At 34.2% G+C, this 21,802-nt stretch overlaps 1 protein-coding gene across 1 annotated transcript in view; it reads left to right on the top strand.

Annotated features, from left to right (window-relative positions):
- Nucleotides 1-21,802, top strand: part of LOC120414316 (DNA topoisomerase 2-binding protein 1) — a 34,714-nt gene that overhangs the window by 6,253 nt on the left and 6,659 nt on the right. The gene's annotated exons all lie outside the window — the stretch shown is intronic.

Here is a 21,802-nt window from a genome sequence, read left to right as displayed (position 1 = left end):
CCGATTTTAAAATTTTGTTTAATTTTTTTTTTGCCTGGCACGAACACTCAAAGCGTGTACTAGCGTGCTGCTCGTACTGACTCAGAGCAAGGGTGAGATGTAGGTGTAAGGGCAGTGCGTGTTCGTCGGGAACCTAGTGCATAAGATCGGTCAAGGCCCGTTCTTTCACTGAAAATTGCGAATTGCGAATTTTTTTTATTTATTTTTTTATTATTATTTTTTAAAATCCTCATCACGGATTAATAAGATTTCACCAAAATGTTGAGCCGAATTGAACGTAGCAGCGTTGAAATATCGTGATAATTCAACATGTGACATGTTTAATGTGACTTTCCTAATGTTTTAAAAATATGTTTTTTTTTTTTCTGAGGTCAACTTTGGCAATTTTCACAAACATTTTCTATATTTTATGTAAAAATAAGTATGCAGTAATTTTTGTATTATCCCAGACAAGCATCTATGCATTTTTGAGCAGTTTGAATAGTGTAGTAAAAAATGTAGAAAACTAGCAAAAATAAATAAAAAGTGACTGTTTACATAAAAAACTAAAAAGGATAAAGGCATGATAGTGAGTGGTGGATAAGCCAAATACTTTCAGAAACAAACATAAACTAAACAAGTAAAATGCAAATAAAAAAAAATACAAAAAATGAAATAAGAAAAACCTAAAACAAGTGAAGTAAAGTTTTTCGTAAAAAGTTGCTTAAGATGAAACACTATAAAATTGAAAAAAATGTCAAAGAATTGGCATCAGAAGGTTAAGTCAGGGGTATTCAAAAGCGCCCAAAAAGCAAAAAAAAAAAAAATTTAGAGCTTTATGACGTTTTGCGTACGCACCTCACTTTACTTTCGTGTACGTACACGCAATACATACGCACGTAGAATGCTCCATTGAACCTTTTTGAAACAAAAACCCATTTTGTTTTTCGTCAAAACTAAAAAAAAAATACCTTTGTAGGATAATGTAAAACATATTTACATTTTTAGTTTTTTTTTCTTATTTTAAGGCCGTTGCAAATATTTTTCAATGCTTCAATGTGGTTAAGCTACCTATTTCTAGAAATTTTGATATAGTTAAAAGACAGGGTGGCACATCAACAGGGTGTCAAACCCTGCCTCGCAGGCTGAACAAAAAATCGTCAAAAGTCAGTTTTTCATTTAAAATTTCCTGGGGAATCGATTGCGCATGGTTAAAAACACAGTACAAAAAGTTAAAATGCTTATTTTGTCAAGTTTTAAATTTTATGTATTTTTTTTCTCTGTTAATCATACTGTCAATCTTTGGTGGTTTTTTCTGTGTAAAATTATCTGGTATTTCCGATTTAAATAAATTTTTTTGATATTTACCCCGAATATTCGAAAATGGCCTAGTTTGACAAAAAATGCATTTTTGGAAAATATGGGTTGGCCTAAGATGACATTTGCGATGTGTGGCGATGTTTTCAGCCTCCTTTCATTTTATAAATGGGTTGACACCCTGTTGATGTGCCACCCTGTCTTCCAACTATATAAAAAATTCGTGAAAAAAGTAGCTCAACAACTTGTCCTAAGACCAACAACACTTTAAAGAGCCACCACAAGAATTTAGGGCTAGGTTGACACCCTGTAGGTGTGTCACCTTGCATGTCAATAATTTTTAATTAAAGCCGCAACACAATTTTTCCTGAGATAATATTTTGCTAGGATGCTTCTTTATTGCGTTAAAGTAAAGATTTTGAAATATCTATCAAAGTACAGGCAGTATTGGCAGAAAATATAATTTTCAGTACTTATTTTGAAATGTCTCTTTTAAAAACTCTATATCTTTTTTCAGGAGCAAGATAGGACCATACTTTCTTCGGGAAAGTTTTAGAGGACATTCAGAACTATACCTCTACATTGTTAGTCCTTAAATTTAGCAAAACATGACAATTATAAAATCAAAATGTAAAAAAGTGGATTTTCCCATACAAATTTGAATCGCTTTCGTTTGGGGGCCGAAATTGAACCGGGAAAAGCTTGTTCTGATTGAATAAGTCCATTTTGAAATTTTCACATACATCTTCAAGCCACCCTAATTAAAATATCTGGAGTTTTTTTTTGAAAAGGTCCAATAAACCAAATTTTAATTTATTGCTTTTTGGGTGTTTTTTAATACCCCTGACTAAAGGCGGTTTTAAAAACACCCAAAAAGCAAAAACTGGAAATTTGGTTTATTGGACCTTTAAAAAAAAACTCCAGATATAATGCATTTTAAAACACTTTTTTCATTAAAATGTTGAAACCATGGCTCGTAATTTAATTTTTTATACTATTTTTTCTTTATTTTTTTTTCATGTTTATAATTCAGCTTTCTCTAATAAAACGCTTAGATTATGCCTTCCAAATCTTGAATTGATTTTTTTTTTCCATTCCAATAAAGTAAGTACAACTTGTAAAATCTTAAGCAGTGATCTGATTTGAAAAAGCTTGGTTTATTTTCCAAAACATTCCTTAAATGAAGTAACATAGCAACATAGGGACATCAAATTCCACCGTACACTTGGATTGACCCCGAAGTAACTGCACTGCAGCATAATCGTTTATCCTCTCATCCCCATGGAGGCGCCACCAAAACTCATGGCACACTACGGACCGGTGCTGCAAACGTCACCCAGTGCAAATAGCACAACACCAGCAGATCTTTTCACCGGAAACAAAACAATCTGCTTGTCGGACCGAATGGCCAAGGGGAAATATATAGTTACTGTTGCGCCGCCCTCGGCATCGTCGGCGTCGTCGTCGTCGTGTGCCATTTGTCGTCCTTGTGTCGTGTTCCGACACACCGGGACCTGGGTCCATCATATTGCTCTCTGTGGTGACGACATCAGCTGCTACATCTGTTATTGCCGGAGCAAAATACAATCAAAGCATGCTACGCGGTGATTGCGCTCTACATGAGAAGGGTAGTTGGCTCAATTGTTGTTCGAGGGAGACATTGAGTTATTTTAGAACGTTTATTTGGAGCTGTTACCCTGACGGTGGGAGCACCGACCGGTTGGTCAGGTCCATATTTCACTTCCCGGGAATTCGTCATAAATTGGCCTTGACATGTCCATTACACGGTGCGATGTGTGCGCATTATTGGCTTACGAGATCTTGTTAGAGGAAATTGATGTTTTACTACATTTTGAGCTGCGTCGTCTGTACAAAGTTTAGAAGCTGCTTGCTTCAAAAGTAAGCTGATTTGAATGAAATGGCTTATTCAGTGCTCGTTATCAGTTATAAAGTATGCGCTATCGTTTTCAGATTAGATAAGAATTGTAATCGATTCCGTTTCGTATCATTTGAATGTATGACCTAAACGTTGAATATGTGTCAATTCATGAAAGTAACTCTGATTCGAAAATTTGCATTTTCCAATGAGCAAAAAGACGAACTCTCACTTCACGATCACGACAATCGGCCATGTCCATCGCAAACAGAAAAAAAAATAATCAAGAGGCTACAGTAGTGCAAATGACACCCCCGCAAGATTACTAGGCAAAACATAATTAGTCTCGATTGCAGCAAATCCGATAGAGATGACTACAAATTAGCTGTGTGCAGCCTAGACTGACTAATCTGATTACTCGCCGATGGAGACTTTAATTGCTCTCTCCATCTCTATCTCTGTTCGTACGTCATTTATGTGACTAATTATACGTTTTTGGACGGAAATTTTGCACAGTTGGCCATGAGCATTCGCACTGGGGATGTCACGCCTGTAGAGTTTTGATTTTTTTTTTTTTTTGCAAATTCAATTAGCATAACGGACCTATGTGTCCAAAATTGGCAACACCAAAGAGACTAAATGCCTGCTACACCTCTCAAATCAACGCGCCTACTTGGACAGCCAGAGGTCAGGTGTGGGCTGAAAAGTAAGCAAAAAAACAAAACAACAACGACCCGTCAGATTCGTTCTATTAAATTCCAACTCGAGCATTTGGCCTACTCTGACTCCTACAGCTTGGATGTTTGGTATGCAGTACCTATGGTAGGCATTTGCTGGAGCGCGGGGGTGTACGTGGTAAATTGTCACAACATTGACATCGTTGGATGGTTCCAGTCCCAGCCCAAACAGCGCAGCACCGCTGTTGTTTCTGATCATAACTGTGCTTTACGGTTCATCGAATTCAAACGCGATATACCTATACTCTTTTGAGGCAGAATGTTGGACGCTGTTCATTTTTGCCTTCCTCACCTTATTGAGGAAAGGCTATAAAATCACTCGAAAAATGAACTTTTTAATTTGACCTCGTAGACCCACCTTCACGTATACATATCGACTCAGAATCGAATTCTGAGCAAATGTCTGTGTGTTTGGCGGGACGTTGATCAAAAAATTGTCACTCGATTATCTCGACATTGGTTGAACCGATTTTGTCCGTTTTGGCCTCATTCGATCCGTCTTGGGGTCCCATAAGTCGCTATTAAAAATTATGCAGTTTAGTTAAGTACTTCAAAAGTTATGCTAAAAAAAACGATTTTAACAAAAGTCCGGAAGATTGTAAAAAGGGTGGTTTTTGTAAGTAACCCCGCTATACATTTTCAGAAAGGTATTTAAAAGACCTTTCCAACGCGTTCAAGACATTGAAGATCTGACAAATCTATCAAAAGTTATAAGCACTTAAGTGTTAGTTATACGCTTTTTGGATGCCGGGTCCCGTCTATCGTTGGATAGGTATTCAAAAGAGCTTTCCAATGCGTCCAAAACATTGAAAATCTGACAACCCTATCAAAAGTTATAAGCACTTAAGTGTTATTTACGCACTTTTTCGAGGCCGGATCTCAGATATTTTGATGAAAATGCTGTCCGGATCTCTCATGCGACCTATCGTTGGATAGGCATTCAAAAACCCTTCAAAAAACATTGAAGATCTGACAACCCTATCAAAAGTTATAAGTTTTTAAGTGTTATTTACGCAGGCCAAATCAAAAAATACAAATAAAATCCATTTCCGGTTTTGGTAGAGAATTGCTCATATTGCCATTTTAAACGGTTTTTACTTGATTTTTTAAGGTTCAACTTTTTTTTAAAGACTTATTTATGTTAAGAAATTTAGTAATAGATCATTTTTCTCAACATACACGCAATTAAACATGTAATGTAGTTTTTTATGGCACCGGCCAGACCTACTGTGCAAAAATTTACCGCAGTGATATTTCGTTGAATTGGATTGAGTTAACATTGAAACACATTTCTGAGAATTCGTGATTCAAGTTAAATTTAAACAATGATAAAATGGTAAATCACAGTTTATTTTAAAAGCTCTATTTTTGTAAAACTTAATTGAAAATGTTCCAGCTGCGATTCACGTTTGTACACTGCACACAACACACAATCCCCGCTCCAGTGTGCTGTCGTCGTCACTGGAAAAGAAGACTGATGTTCATACCGGCGTACATGATGAATCCTGTAGCAGGAATTAACCAACCGGAAGTGCATGCACATGACATCCGCTGAGGACGACAACGACGGGATCTTGATGGGGGCTGTGCTTTAAATAACGTTACCATCCGGCGACGCGGAAAGTCTGTTCTCTTGCTGTGTTGTGATGGAGTTTAGTCAGAAGTCGGAATAAAAAACTGATTGAAACGTGTTACGAAAATAGTTTCAATCAAAAAGTTGGTTGAAAATGAAGATTGCCTCTTGGGGACGGCGACGCCCCGTCCCGATGACTACCGCACGGCACCACAAAGTACTAACAATACGAAACTCTCGCTCGATGGTTATAACTTTGCTGAGCTGCTTCTGTTTGTCTGTGTGTTGGGCGAGCAGCAGCACATAAGATGCAGATTAAACTTACTCAAATTATCAGCAGCCGCAGCACCAGCGTGTAATGCAATGTGCTTCCAACTGGACTGGTCAGCTTTTAGTTCAGCTTCGTTTCAGCTTGCAGCCAGCTGGGCTACAGGGAAAAATGATGATGATGTGATGACTCAGAGTGAGGGCCAACATTGATGGCAGAGGGAAGTCCACGATTTGGAAGAGTTTAATTTGGAACACACTTTGCTCGGTGTGTAGTAGTGTGAAGATATATAACGCTGGGGAATGCCGAAGAAGACCCCTTGAATTGAGATTTGAGCAGGGAAGATGAACAAATTAAACAACTTAAGTGTTTTTATATCAGAATCTCAAGTGGCTCTTTAACAGCTCTACAGTATAGAACTACTTCTTTACGGCAGTTGGTATGAATTGGAGTTCAAGTTTCACAGTAGAACAGAAATCAAAAAATGAAATTGACTTCATAGAAAGTGCACTTCAAATTTTTAGTAGTAGTATATTTTTTAGCTATTTATTATAATTTAAAGTAGTTGTCTCCTAGCTTCCTATCATTTTTATTACTATAATAAATTTCAATTGCAAAAATCTGATAAAACGATTGTAATTTTTTTTTTTTTAGTTTGCTTTTTTGCATATGGGACATTTATGCGAACATGGGCAGAGTAGAGTGCTGCGGAATAATTTTCATCACAGTTGGCAAACTGGTTTTCCATCACACTATCAAAACAAATCAAGTGTAATAGATCAACTTCTGATCTCAATCTAGTCACCAAGCTGTGGTAGCCGAGGCAGTTAAATCATTGAGATGGTCTGTTAAAGGTTTCTGGCTCGATTCTGGTAGTTGGAACTTTGGAGTTTTTTGATGGGTTATTTTTTTTTTTTTTTTCTAATGAGTTCGCAATTTTCTGCAATTTGTTTTGCATGTTTTTGTGAAAAAGTGAAATAAAAACAGATTTTCTGAAAAGTCCCACACAAAAGCCAAAGTAGACACCAATACGATCATAAAATCCCTTATTAAGGCAAGATTTTTTTTTATTTTTTCCATATCACTTTTGTATGGAGAACCCTTATTTTTGTATAAAGAAACCATTTGAGCAAAATGGCAAATGATGGACAATGCTTAGAATTAAAAAAATAAATAAAATAAAAATGGAAAAGCAAAAGAATTACTCATTTTTTTTTTTTTTTTTAATAAAATTGTTGCTCGAAGCTGTTATATTACCCTGCTAATGTTTGGCATCGTTTGGCATACCAAAAAACCTCTTCAACCTTTTGCTAACATAAAAATAGAAATCATGCATGATCCATGGACAAATAACGGCCAAAGGTGACCAAAAGAGGAGCGAAACTTTAGAGTTTTCGATTGCCTGTTCCATTACCAAATCTAGCCAAACAATGTAAGAGGTGACAGTTCGTCACTTTTTAGTTTGGCTTTGACCAACCAACGGGGTACAAACTAAAAAAGTAAAAAGTAAATCTTTCCCTGTTCCTGAGGGGAACACCCTTGAAGAGTATCGGGGCCGGCATTTACAAAGCGGATTCAGTGGCAGTTTCATTCTCAACTTAATGTTAACATGTTAAGGTTAATGTTAACATTTCATAGGTCGCCTCCCTAAGGTGTCGTGATAAGGTCCAGTTTGTGACGATACACTACCTTCCCTTTACTAAGCAATCGATTCCAGAAGGGAAAAGATCACCAGTTGTGTTGGTCCGAGCCGGGATTTGAACCCCGATCTACCGCTTACGAGGCGGAAGCGTTACCACTGGGCTACGTGGCTCGGTCAAAATATAAAAAAGTGTCAAACGAAAAAGTGACCAACCACCGGGGGTTGAGTGTATTTAAAATAATTGAGAGAGATAAAATTACTTTCAAGTAATAAAGAAAAGTATTATCAGGGAATCAGGGATTTTTTTTAAATTTGCTTCGATTTCTGTTACTGAAACAAAATTGAGTTTTCTTCCGAAAATGTTTGTTTGTATTTTTTTTAATAAAAAACGTCAAAAAAATCTTCATGAAGAGATTATTTTTTAAATGTATTGATGAGGATTTTTATGAAACAAACACTCAACACTCAACTAATTTTTACCGGCTTTGAATATTTTTATTATCTTTTGAGTTTTGAGTATCGTTCTTTTTAACCTTATTTATTGTTTATTTTATAAAGGATTTCAATCATGAGAATCATTTTTCAAACTTTTCTCGAAGTTATATACCAGGATGTAAGAAAAAGTATTATTGGGGCTTGTTTCCGTGGCCGTACCGTGCTCAAATGTGGATGCTGGCTCTTCGCCGTTTAATTGTAGTAAAACCCACCCCATAGAAAGTTTTTTTTTAGATTTCTTGGGGAAAAAATAAAAGATCAAAACATTCAAAAATGAAAGCTACAATATTCAAATCTTGAAGATTCAGAAATTAAAAATGGGTAATTCTCTACCAACTCACACGAAATCGGGAAAAGTTGCCCCGACCCCTCTTCGATTTGCGTGAAACTTTGTCCTAAGGGGTAACTTTTGTCCCTGATCACGAATCCGAGGTCCGTTTTTTGATATCTCGTGACGGAGGGGCGGTACGACCCCTTCCATTTTTGAACATGCGAAAAAAGAGGTGTTTTTCAATAATTTGCAGCCTGAAACGGTGATGAGATAGAAATTTGGTGTCAAAGGGACTTTTATGTAAAATTAGACGCCCGATTTGATGGCGTACTCAGAATTCCGAAAAAACGTATTTTTCATCGAAAAAAACACTAAAAAAGTTTTAAAAATTCTCCCATTTTCCGTTACTCGACTGTAAAAAATTTTGGAACATGTCATTTTATGGGAAATTTAATGTACTTTTCGAATCTACATTGTCCCAGAAGGGTCATTTTTTCATTTAGAACAAAATTTTTCATTTTAAAATTTCGTGTTTTTTCTAACTTTGCAGGGTTATTTTTTAGAGTGTAACAATGTTCTACAAAGTTGTAGAGCAGACAATTACAAAAATTTTAATATATATACATAAGGGGTTTGCTTATAAACATCACAAGTTATCGCGATTTTACGAAAAAAAGTTTTGAAAAAGTTACTTTTTGCGTTTCTCTTTGTTTCGTCGTCCGTGTCTGTCGCGGGTGACCATGAACGGCCATGATCGATGACGACCAACTTTTTTAAAACTTTTTTTCGTAAAATCGTGATAACTTGTGATGTTTATAAGCAAAACCCTTATGTATATATATTAAAATTTTTGTAATTGTCTGCTCTACAACTTTGTAGAACATTGTTACACTCTAAAAAATAACCCTGCAAAGTTAGAAAAAACACGAAATTTTAAAATGAAAAATTTTGTTCTAAATGAAAAAATGACCCTTCTGGGTCAATGTAGATTCGAAAAGTACATTAAATTTCCCATAAAATGACATGTTCCAAAATTTTTTACAGTCGAGTAACGGAAAATGGGAGAATTTTTAAAACTTTTTTAGTGTTTTTTTCGATGAAAAATACGTTTTTTCGGAATTCTGAGTACGCCATCAAATCGGGCGTCTAATTTTACATAAAAGTCCCTTTGACACCAAATTTCTATCTCATCACCGTTTCAGGCTGCAAATTATTGAAAAACACCTCTTTTTTCGCATGTTCAAAAATGGAAGGGGTCGTACCGCCCCTCCGTCACGAGATATCAAAAAACGGACCTCGGATTCGTGATCAGGGACAAAAGTTACCCCTTAGGACAAAGTTTCACGCAAATCGAAGAGGGGTCGGGGCAACTGCTGTGTGAGTTGGCGGAGAATTACCCAAATATTTTTAATTTTTATTGTCTTTTTTACTGAAAATTCAAAAATAAGAATACAAATATTCAAATATACGAAATTTTATAAATTAATAATTAAAAAAAAATTCAAAGCTATAAAAATTTTGGAATTCAATATTCAAACAAATTAATTCAAATTTGATTTAAGAAAAAATGAGTGTAAAAGTGATCAAGTGTCAAAAATGATAAATTCTAATAATTAAAAATTTAAAACGACCAAGAGAACAAAAAATAATACATGCTCAAATTCTTAAATTTTTAAATTCTTAAATTCTTCAATTCTTAAATTCTTAAATTCTTAAATTCTTAAATTCTTAAATTCTTAAATTCTTAAATTCTTAAATTCTTAAATTCTTAAATTCTTAAATTCTTAAATTCTTAAATTCTTAAATTCTTAAATTCTTAAATTCTTAAATTCTTAAATTCTTAAATTCTTAAATTCTTTAATTCTTAAATTCTTAAATTCTTAAATTCTTAAATTCTTAAATTCTTAAATTCTTAAATTCTTAAATTCTTAAATTCTTAAATTCTTAAATTCTTAAATTCTTAAATTCTTAAATTCTTAAATTCTTAAATTCTTAAATTCTTAAATTCTTAAATTCTTAAATTCTTAAATTCTTAAATTCTTAAATTCTTAAATTCTTAAATTCTTAAATTCTTAAATTCTTAAATTCTTAAATTCTTAAATTCTTAAATTCTTAAATTCTTAAATTCTTAAATTCTTAAATTCTTAAATTCTTAAATTCTTAAATTCTTAAATTCTTAAATTCTTAAATTCTTAAATTCTTAAATTCTTAAATTCTTAAATTCTTAAATTCTTAAATTCTTAAATTCTTAAATTCTTAAATTCTTAAATTCTTAAATTCTTAAATTCTTAAATTCTTAAATTCTTAAATTCTTAAATTCTTAAATTCTTAAATTCTTAAATTCTTAAATTCTTAAATTCTTAAATTCTTAAATTCTTAAATTCTTAAATTCTTAAATTCTTAAATTCTTAAATTCTTAAATTCTTAAATTCTTAAATTTTTAAATTCTTAAATTCTTAAATTCTTAAATTCTTAAATTCTTAAATTCTTAAATTCTTAAATTCTTAAATTCTTAAATTCTTAAATTCTTAAATTCTTAAATTCTTAAATTCTTAAATTCTTAAATTCTTAAATTCTTGAATTCTTGAATTCAAGAATTTAAATTCTTAATAAAATAATATAATAATATAAATTTGGTGGTTCGATTTTTATGAGTGACTCTTTGGCAAGAATCATCAAGTACGAACTGTGTTAAAATTTTCAAGTCCTTAGATTTATGAATTTTTAAGATTTTCAAATTTATAAATTTTATGATCATTTTCATTCCATAAATTTTTGATTTTTTTGTAAATTTTCATATTTATATTTCAAAATGTTTTAATTCATATTTAGAATTTCTCTTTTTGCCAAAATTATTGTTATGGCTTTTCCCTCTTGTTTACTTCATCCTAGCAAAAATAAATTTGTCCATAAAATTTTCGGCGTTTCAAGATACTGCGTTCTGAGATTCGGCCTCATGCGGCTATTCTTGATATAAAATTGCATTTATTGAATACAATTTAATTTAATCGTTTGTGATTGTTGTGCACCTTTCGATGGATCTCTTGATTTTTGTTCCAAAATATTTTTTTTTTAATTCATAAAAAATAAACTCTCTTGTATGTTTGTCGCGAATTTATGTTTGTTAATATAGCGCAGATTGGGTTTTGGGACGGCGCGGATTTGGCGCGGATTTTTTTTTTTCGAATTCTCCGTAACAACCCTGCATTTGTCAACAAGCAGTCTGTCCTGCTCACGTCAGTTGATGTTCCCATTTAATGTGAGCAGGATAGACTGCTTGTTTACAACGTCACTTTGGCTCAATTACGTTTTGCTTGTTTAAGCTTAACGACTCAAAATTTGGATTTTTCCGAAGTCTTTGGATAACCGTGTCTGGACTATATATTTTTCATTCAAATGCCATCACAAATTTTTAGCAGTTCGATGCTTCTGTGCTCTCTTCTGCTAACTACATAGGAATCCCAGCAAGCTTATTTTTCAGTTGTAATATTTGAAGAATCTATCATTTTTCAAAAGCAATGCCTGCCTAGCTGTTGTGAAACGTTTCTTCCGTCGACGTGCCTTTCGAGCTGTGATGCTATGGAAAGGGTTGAAATTTCCATTTCGTGAAATCTCTGCTGCACGTCAAAGGATGTTTAGTAATTGCATAAAAATCGAGTCTTGGGCAACCACAGCGGCGTGCGATATCCTTTGGTTAAGCTATATTTATGATTACAACAGCAGCAGTGGTAGCCGGCTGGCTGGCTATTACAAGGCTACATTTAGCGCCGGCTGCTGGCTGATGCTCTTTTCCAATAATACACCATACTAACCATCATAATAGACGGAGGGAGAGAGGAAGTTTATAGTGGTGGAACGGAAGACCTACGGTAATGGTGTCCCTCACCTTCCCCTCACCATCAAACTCTTTTTATATTTGCTTCACTTTCGGTGTCTACCGGCGCGCGGGTGCATCAGCAAAACAGATTGAGAGAGAGGGAGAGAGAAAGAGATAGAGGAGGGTGGGGCACGATTTGTGGTCGTAATAGTGCTTCCCCTTCCCCACCTCTCTACTACTTCTGGCTCACGATGATGGATGAATTGGTTTGGAAATATACAAAGTGCCTTCGCTCTCGCTCTCGGAAAACGGGAAGCAAACGAAGAAGTAGAAAAAAGCCCAACAAAATAATAATAACGTAATAATGTGTGATTTTTGCTGTAAGGTTTAATTACTTGGCGCAAAATCGCAAATGCTTGCTTCATCATCCACATTTGTGGGTTTTATGCTTCTAATTATATGCGCTTTCTCGGGCTGGTGCTGCACTACATCAGCCAGAAGCAAGCATCAACAAAACGAGCTTATTGGGCTTTCGCTTTCGTTTGGACGGACGGACGGGAGAGTATTTAAATTAACGGTTTAGCAGTCTGACTCTGAGCTGGTCAGCGCGAGTAAGCCCATTACAGCTGATTGTTGGGTTGTGATTCGTTGAAACTGTGAATCATGAATGTCAGGGTAGCGAATCAAGTTAGAAAGATCGAAAATTTGCATGAATCTCTGAAAATTCGCCGAAGGGTAAAAATTCGAAAATCGGTATATTGATAATTAAATACTAACTTTATTTGATATTATGTCAGCATAAACTGGAAATTTTTAAAGTAATCATTTGATTATTTTGATTAGATTTTGATTTTAAATGGCATTTTCGAAAATAAAAAAAAAACAGTTCTTAAAAACTTTGCAACCGCAAGAATGAATGTGCTGAATAGATAAAACACCAAGGTCATTAAAACTTGAACTGTTACGAATAGGTAACAGTCATTGGCCATCAACGGCGCCCGCCATGTAACGTTGTAGATATCTCTTTAGTTATATTTAAAATTGGCAAAAAGGGGAAATTCTCGAATGTTTGGCAAGTTAAGCACTCGCTCCTAACTCCATTCAATTTGCTTCTAAACATCTGGATTTTTTTTTTTGAAAAGGTCCAATAAACCAAATTTTCAATTTTTGCTTTTTGAGTGTTTTTCAATAGGGGAAGGTGGGGCAGGACGACCATATGGGGCAAGGGGAACAATCGCTCGTACGGCCGTATTTTTTACAATTTTGATTATTCCCAGTATGAGGAATTAGCTGATTCTAACGACGTAAACGCCACGGGGCATAAAATTTAATGAAGTTTTTTCAAAACCTTTGTTTTCTTATAATATTTCGTTTTAAGGCTCATTTTATCAAATCATTTTATGCTATTTTTCCTAGATCAGTAGTGTCCCTACCAATGACTTGTATGATTTAACTTTTGGTTATTTTTGTTGAGAGCTTTTAAAAAATCTTGTTCAGGTGGGGCAAGTGTACCATAGGGATTTTTAGTATGGAAAAAAATACGAATTGCTGCAACAACATATTTTATTGAGAAATAAATACATAAAAGTACTTAAAAACTGATAAACAATCGTTTAAAAAAAATTGTCCATACAAAATGTTGTGATATTATGAAAATTTAGTATTTATCATCCAATTTTTTTTTTTTCGTAAAAACATTCAAGTTTTTGGTAAAATATTATTATTCAATCTTAAAATGATAGAAACGTTTCACATACATTCTAACCTGTTTTATCTAAGTGATAACAGTTCAATTGTTAGCAAATAAATATGTTGTTTCATGTATTGTTCCTCTTACCCCAAAGGGTTGTTCGTCTTGCCCCACTAGTTGAGTAGAACATACGGAAAATCAAAAAAATTAAAATCAATGATTATAAAAAGTTATAACGAGTATTTCCTTAGCTTGTTACACTTGCCCCACTTTCCCCTACCCCTGACTCAAGGCGGTTTCAAAAACACCCAAAAAGCAAAAGCTGGAAATTTGCTTTATTGGACCTTTAAAAAAAAACTCCAGACATACATGAAAAAAAAAAAAACATTTCTCGAAATCGTGAATTGTGTTCATGAATTTGAGAACCTCGAAGGAATTTTCACTTTCATGGTGGAAATGCACCATACTCATGAATAAATTCCTTCGTGGATCTCAAATTCATGAACACAGTTCACGATTACGGGAATTGATTTTTTTTTGTGTAGGGGAATGCATTTTAAATTGATTTCAGTTGATTGCACTGAAATTTCTATCTCAAATTTATAATTTCCAAACCACTTTAGAACACTTTTGGGATTATCTGTATTATCAAACATAAATAAAAACTAAGCAGATAAGTACAAATGAATATAAACATTATTTATAAAGAACATTATAAAACAAGAGCAGTGATATTTTTTTAAGAACAATAGTTGCTCATAAAGAATGAGGCTTAAAAAAATAGCAATAGAGTGTTGAAGCTCAAATCCAACAAACTCTGCCACATTAAAACTCTTCAATACTTCACAAAAAGGTCACCTCAGGGACATATTTTTTCCTGTTATCATTTGTGTAAACACGTAACCAAAAATATAAAAAAAAACAAGACAGAAGGGAGTGTTTTGACCTTCGTGAGGAAAACGCACGCACCCCATTCACATTAGGCGGCATGAATTTTTAATTTACTATTTCAATTATTACTGATGCCGTTCCCTTTAAGCTCCCTATCCTGTGGTTCACGTTAGTCTCCAACCAGCCTTGAAGCCAAGGGTTAGAAGTCGATTTGGAACCAAACTTTGCGCTTGTGTGTTGGCGTTCGTTTTTTTTGGTTTGATGCAAAATTGGAAAAGTTCACCCACAGCCAATCTCGTTGCCGCCTCATGTTACAGCGTTCCATCGGTTTCGAATTGTTCGAGTGAGCTAATTCACCTGATGGAAATTCAATTTGGGCTTCGGGGGGAAAATTCGTGCGTGGGATTGATGGAGAGAAGAAGATGCTTTGTGATTTTCCTGGAAAACAACTTTTTTTTTTGTTGTATTCTCGTTCTGTTGAAAAGTTTCGGACCTGAAGGTGGGTGGTATCTCAATCAGAAGGATTGTAGAGAAAACTTTCCACTTGAAAATTAAACAGGCCCGGGCAATTTGCTTTGTTCAAAATCATTTCGGTGACAGAGTTTTTCAGCTTTTAATCCTTTAGAGTACCGGAAAACACACACAAACAAAAAAAAAAAACACGAAGCTTAAAGCCTTTACAGTGAGGAAAATTTCACGGTCCCACTTCCTGGAACTTCTTGCAAATAAATAGCCGGGATCTTTGCCGTGTCCCTGCTGCTGCTTCCCTCACGCTCCCTCTCCCCATTTAACTATGCAAATATATTCAGCCCCCCTCCTTCCACCTTCTAGTTTCCCCTGGTATTTACCTTGGGTCCGCGGGGTTGTGGTCGTTCGGCCAAATCACGGAACGAGAATCTCTGGGTCAAATTAGACAGCTTTTCGGGGGACTGTTTTCCTTTCGTCCCGTGCTTCTCTGCAGGTGAATCGTCATGGCATGGTAGCATGCCATGAAAACGAGGCTCGAGGGGGTCTTTCCCTTGATTTTCACCGCAAATTTATAGATTCGTAAGCAGATTAACACGTTGTGGAATAATATTTTTGTTGAGTTATCTTACAAAGGGTTGGGAAATGAAAATCCGATTTATGACACCTTGTAAAAGCCAAGGGATAGAATTTCGTAAGTTCGTGGCTCTCTACTGCTCTCCGAAAGGAAGATATTATTTGTCGCGTAAATCACCATACTGCTGATGACCTTCCGGTGCCGTGTACCACGGTGTGGTTTCAGTTTTTGGCAAATAAAAAAAAACAGATTCACTTAGAACAGACATAGTATTTTGGAAGCTTCTCATGTCTTTTGTTTTTGATGAATTATAAAAATGAATTGAGTCGCATTTTTTTCAGGAGAAGTTGTACATTTTTCTTACGATAAGTGATGCCAATATCGTCGACCTACTTTTGCATAATTTTGTAGCCGGCCTACCGATATTGGATTATCACACAGTTGATTATTTTCTATAGAGTTGTTTACAATTACATTAAATTGAAAAACATTCAGTTATCTTTTTTCGCCTTAAAATAATATTCGTCCAGGCTCAACAGTAGTAACTGATATTTATTTTTTCAAAAGTTGGTATTTTTTTTACTATTCTAAATTTTTTTAACACCAAATCTGACAAACGCTAATTTTTTCCAGTTTCGTTAAGGTATAATAAATTTGATTTTTTTTTTATCAAAATTATTAGTTGTTCTATTTTTGAAGTATATTTTTAGAAATTTATTGTATGATTCCTATTTTTAATAAAAATTTCAATACAAGCCTCGAATTATCCCAAGATTGATTGATCATCCGAAGATTTTTATGGATCTTGGGATAATTGAATCATGTCAAAACTTTTTTTATGTTTTTATTTTCAAATTCGAATTCGGCGATCCCATTTTAACTGTGGTACGTTATCCATTAGTGGCCCCTTTTCTATTGTGGACCCTCTGAAGGGTTTTTGATGAAAAAAATCAATAAAATCACAATTTCAAGCGTGATTTGGCTGCAATTCTTTTATTTGGCATGTTCAGCATCATTTAAAACAATGTTGACTAACATTGAATTGTCCTTTTCGCCAAAATAAGAGTTTTTAGTTCGACATCTGAAATCAGCCATGGCCACTAGCATTTTCACAACAAAACAGCATTTCTATTTTATGATTGCATTCACTGTCCAATCATTTTTTGACTGGTTATTTAACTTCAGTAAGTCGAAATAAAGTTTAAGGAGCTTTATTTGAAGAAGGGGCGAAAATCTCAACTTTTCCAAAAGTGGACCCCTGTTAATTTAACCATAAAAAATGAAGAAAACTGTGTATTTAAGCAAAAGTTTCTCTTAAACAAACAATAATTGCTTTTTGAAATCAACCAAATTGCATATTTTTTTTCAATTATGTGTATACAAATAGCTGTTTTCATATTAAAAGTACCAAAAATTCTGTAGCCGTTAGAATTTATAATAAATTAAAACTATAGTTAATTGTACTCAACTGAAGCATCATAATTGAAGTTTGAAATGCTATTTTATAATAGTAAATCAATAAAATCGCATTTTTTGAAAATAAACATGCGTGGTTTTATCAGCAACTGTAAACAAATCTAGTGTTTTGTTCTGGTCAACTTTTTATGTAATTATTATAGAAAAATGTGCATCAAAATTACTTTTTTCAATCATTTTAGTGGTTGCAGTAGTTTTTCAAACGTTTTCTCTGATCTTTTTTGGAAATAAATGTGTATAAATGTTCGTTAAGATTTTTGTTATTTTATGCCAAAGTTGTTAACAAAATACAAAACCTGTTTGTTCATGATGAAAAGTGAGCAAAATCCATCTTTGTTTCTTTTTATCTTTCTTTTGTCCTCCTCCATGTATCAAAACACCAAATATCGGTTAAATTTGGTATAAAAATAACAGTTTTCCTGTCCAGATTTTTAAGCGAAAATGGCGTTCGAAGGGTGAACGCCCGAAATGTCAAAATCACGCAGTGGTACCAACATTGCGAAAAAAGTGTGCCATGGCATGACCGCCACATTTTTTTTCTAATGTTGGCGCTACTGCGTGATTTTGACAGTTCGGACGTTCACCAATCGAACGCCATCTTCGCTTAAAAACCTGGATAGTGGACCCGGGTCCACTATAGGGAAAGGGGTTCCATAACAGGCAAAATGAACTCGTTTTCATATGGTTATTTTTCTGCTCAAAAACATATAACCGATGAAACAAATAGTCAAAATTGTTCAAAAAAAACTCCAGATTTCAGGTTATGACAAACTGCTTAAAATATTGAAAATTTTGAAAAATGCGCGTCGGTTCTACTAGGGGGTCCACTAATGGTTAAAATACCCTAGTTGTTTGCGAACAAAATTACAAAATGCATTTTAAAAATTCTAAATCGCATTAGAATAGTTAATGGGCCGTACTAAAGCTCAACAATCAAAAATTAGACAAAGACATTTTTTTGTATCGACTATCCGCTGTGGAAATTTGTGAATTGTTGAAATTAATTCAGTAGAACGTGTTTGCGAATGGCGAATTGCGAAGAACGTGTTTTGAGTGTAAAAAAGTAAATCAAATTTGAATTTGAAAATTTTATTGTTTTCTTGAGGTTGCACGATTTTTTTTTTACAAGAAATCAACCATGGATTTATCTTTATCTAATTATGACCGTTTATGTTCTTGTCCACGTCGATTTTGATGCATTTATTTAGTTTTGAAAAATTGTCATATATACATGGCGAAATCCAGTCCGCAACCCGTAAAATTTCGGTCACCAAGCGAAGCGACTTCGACTGAGCATCAAATTTTCAAATCAGGAACATTTCTAGTGAAATTGAAATTTCGTAGTGCTGTTATGCAGAATTGATAAATGGTTGGTTCAGCTCCGTTAAATAACTTTGAATTAATAAATTTGTTAAATAATCCCCAATTTAAACCCACTCCGTGCTTCCTCTCATTCCTAAACGATGTGATGTGGCGCAATTTTGTGAATGTAAATAAGAAAGGACATCATCATCAGCAGCAGCATCAGTGACGACGACGACGATGAAACCAGACTTAATATACCTACTTGAAACTGGGAGGAATCGGGATCCCCAAAACACAGGTAGAGAGGTGGAAACGGAACCTGTTGCCGGCTATCATTATCGCATTTATGGCGTAGGAGGCAGGGAGGGGATGGAGAGACATCGTTCATCGTTGAGCACGTGTCGACTTTGGTGGTGTCGTATGGTGCCAGCTGGAATTGCTTTTTTTCTCTTTCCCTCTTTCCGTTAAACTACGCGATGCGAATTTTAATTCAGTTTCGTCACTCATTCGGGATATAATTATGAACTCTCAATTTCCACGTGGCTTCCAGTGATTTCCACGTTGGCAGAGAAACGTGTCACTTTTGCTACTAATTGCCATCATCGTCATCGTCACCGCGAGAGCGGAAGAATTTCGATTGCAATTTCGTCTCGCAGATCGATTCTGTGTAACAAGTTTTACACTTGATTTCTGTACTAATTGATTTCCCCTTATTCTCTTTTTGTTACGCAGGGTATCTTTGTGGAAAAATACGACCCCACGATAGAGGACAGTTACCGCAAACAGGTCGAAGTTGACGGACAGCAATGTATGTTGGAAATTTTGGACACCGCCGGAACGGTAAGCACCAACTAATTCTACTCCTCTTTAAATGTTATGTTAATGTTGCCCCTTTTCTAGGAACAATTCACGGCAATGCGAGATCTCTACATGAAGAACGGCCAGGGCTTTGTGCTGGTGTACTCGATCACGGCACAATCCACGTTCAACGACCTGCAGGACCTCCGAGAGCAGATTTTAAGGGTTAAGGTGAGTCTTGCTGTAGATTGGTTAACGCGGTAAAGGCAGGGTGGCCACTCAAGTAAAATTTAAGAAAAACTAGGAAGAAAATTGAATCCCAAATAAAAAAAAATAATTATTTTTTTAAAATTTCATTGAAAAATTCTAGAAATTAAAAAATAGTTCCTAGACATGTGATGTTATAAATATAAAGTATAAAGTATAAAAATCCAAAGAAGCAATTTTGTGTCAGACTCCATACAATTTTGGCAGCTGTCAAAAAATTAAATGACAAAAAATTTAAATATAATTTGTAATAGCCTAATTGATTGTTTTCATTTGACAAAAAAAAACAGCAAAGTGCTGACTAAAAAAACTGATTACATGTCATTAAAAATTACGAAAAAGTAGAGGCTCCAGAACTCCATCGGCGTAGACCTTTTAAGGAGTTCCATTTCTGGCTGTTAACGGCTGAAAATAAATAAAAGAAAACTACCAAGATAAATGTGTAACGGATTTTAGAAGTTTTGATTTTCCATTAAAAACTGAAGCCAAAAAAAACCACCAAACATATTTTTTTCAAAAAATCATAAACTTGGGGGCAAATTTTTGTTTATGCTTATCTATGGCTCAAAAGATGCGGTTTATTGTCCCCTAAATCATTTCAAAAAAAAATAAAAAAATATAGATTCTGTAAAAAAAAGTTAGTTCCATATTTCTTTCTAAATTAAGCTGTACAAAGTTTTCTAGGCCCAGTGAAAAATAAATAATTTAACCCAAAAATGATGAACTTTTCGTCAGAGTGTTATGATGCAAACAATGAAAGAGATAGCAAATCTGATGCAAACAATCCCCCTGCCGCCATGTAAACATACTTTGAATGTGTTGGCAAATTTTTGTCTTCAAATGTTACAGATTTTCGAATATTTACGTTCCATCTTTGTATTGTCAGCTGCCAAATTGCATGGAGCCTTGTAGGGGAGCAGTTCTCTAGGATTTTGGTCATTCGATTTTTTTTTGTATTTTTTAATCCGACTGAAACTTTTTTGGTGCCTTCGGTATGCCCAAAGAAGCCATTTTGCATCATTAGTTTGTCCATAAAATTTTCCATACAAATTTGACAACTGTCCATACAAAAATGATGTATGAAAATTCATAAATCTGTATCATTTGAAGGAATTTTTTGATCGATTTGGTGTCTTCGGTAAAGTTGTAGGTATGGATACAGACTACACTGAAAAAAATGATACACTGTAAAAAAAATTGGTGATTTTTTTATTTAATTTTTTATCACTAAAACTTGATTTGCAAAAAAAAACACTATTTTTATTTTTTTTTATTTTTTGATATGTTTTAGAGGACCCAACTTTTCAGAAATTTCCAGGTTGTGCAAAAAATCTTTGAGCGAGTTATGAATTTTTGAATCAATACTGATTTTTTCAAAAAATCGAAATATTGGTTGCAAAAAATTTTTAACTTCATTTTTCGATGTGAAATCAAATTTGCAATCAAAAAGTACTGAGTGAAATTTTGATAAAGTGCACCGTTTTCAAGTTAAATCCATATTTAGGTGACTTTTTTGAAAATAGTCGCAATTTATCTTTTTTTAAATTAGTGCACATGTTTGCCCACTTTTGGAAAAAAATATTTTTGAAAAGCTGACAAAATTCTCTATATTTTGCTTCTTGGGACTTTGTTGATACTACCTTTAGTTGCTGCAGATATTGAAATGCAAAGGTTTAAAAACAGGAAAATTGATGTTTTCTAAGTCGGGACCATCCATAAACCACGTGGACACCTAGGGGGGGAGGGGGGTAAGACGATTGTCCACGCTCCCTACAAAAAAGATTTTTTTTGTATGGACAATTGTACACGGGCGGAGATTTCCAAAAAAAGTGTTCACGTGGTTTATGGATGGTCCCGTCTCACCCAAACAGCCCACCATTTTTAATTGTCGATATCTTAGCAAGTAATGGTCCGATTTTCAATGTTAAATTATGAAACATTTGTGAAATTTTCCGATCTTTTCGAAAACAATATTTTCAAAAATTTTAAACCAAGACTAACATTTTAAAAGGGCGTAATATTGAATGCTTAATGCCGTCTACATTAGATGGATGGTAATGGATGATTTTTTATGTTTTTTTATTATTATATGTTTTGATTTTTTTAAGTTTTTCAATTTGTTCAATTGTCGAACTGTTTACATCAATCCCATTTTCTGCAACCTCCTTTAGTTAAATTGGATTTTTTTGGATTGCCTGTTACTAAACCAGCTGCATTTTAAAATTTTTCGTTATTGCCATCTTGTTTTACCAATTCCTAATAATTCTCCCGAATCATACATGGCGAAATCCAGTCTGCAAACCGCCTAAATCACCGTTTCCAAGTGTGAAGAACGAAGTTTAAAAAAATAATTGTCAC

This window comes from Culex pipiens, chromosome 3 (assembly GCF_016801865.2).
Source record: "Culex pipiens pallens isolate TS chromosome 3, TS_CPP_V2, whole genome shotgun sequence".
Classification (NCBI taxonomy): Eukaryota; Metazoa; Arthropoda; class Insecta; order Diptera; family Culicidae; genus Culex; species Culex pipiens.
The sequence above is the reverse complement of the archived record's forward strand: the minus strand, read 5'-3'. Positions and strand labels throughout refer to the sequence as shown.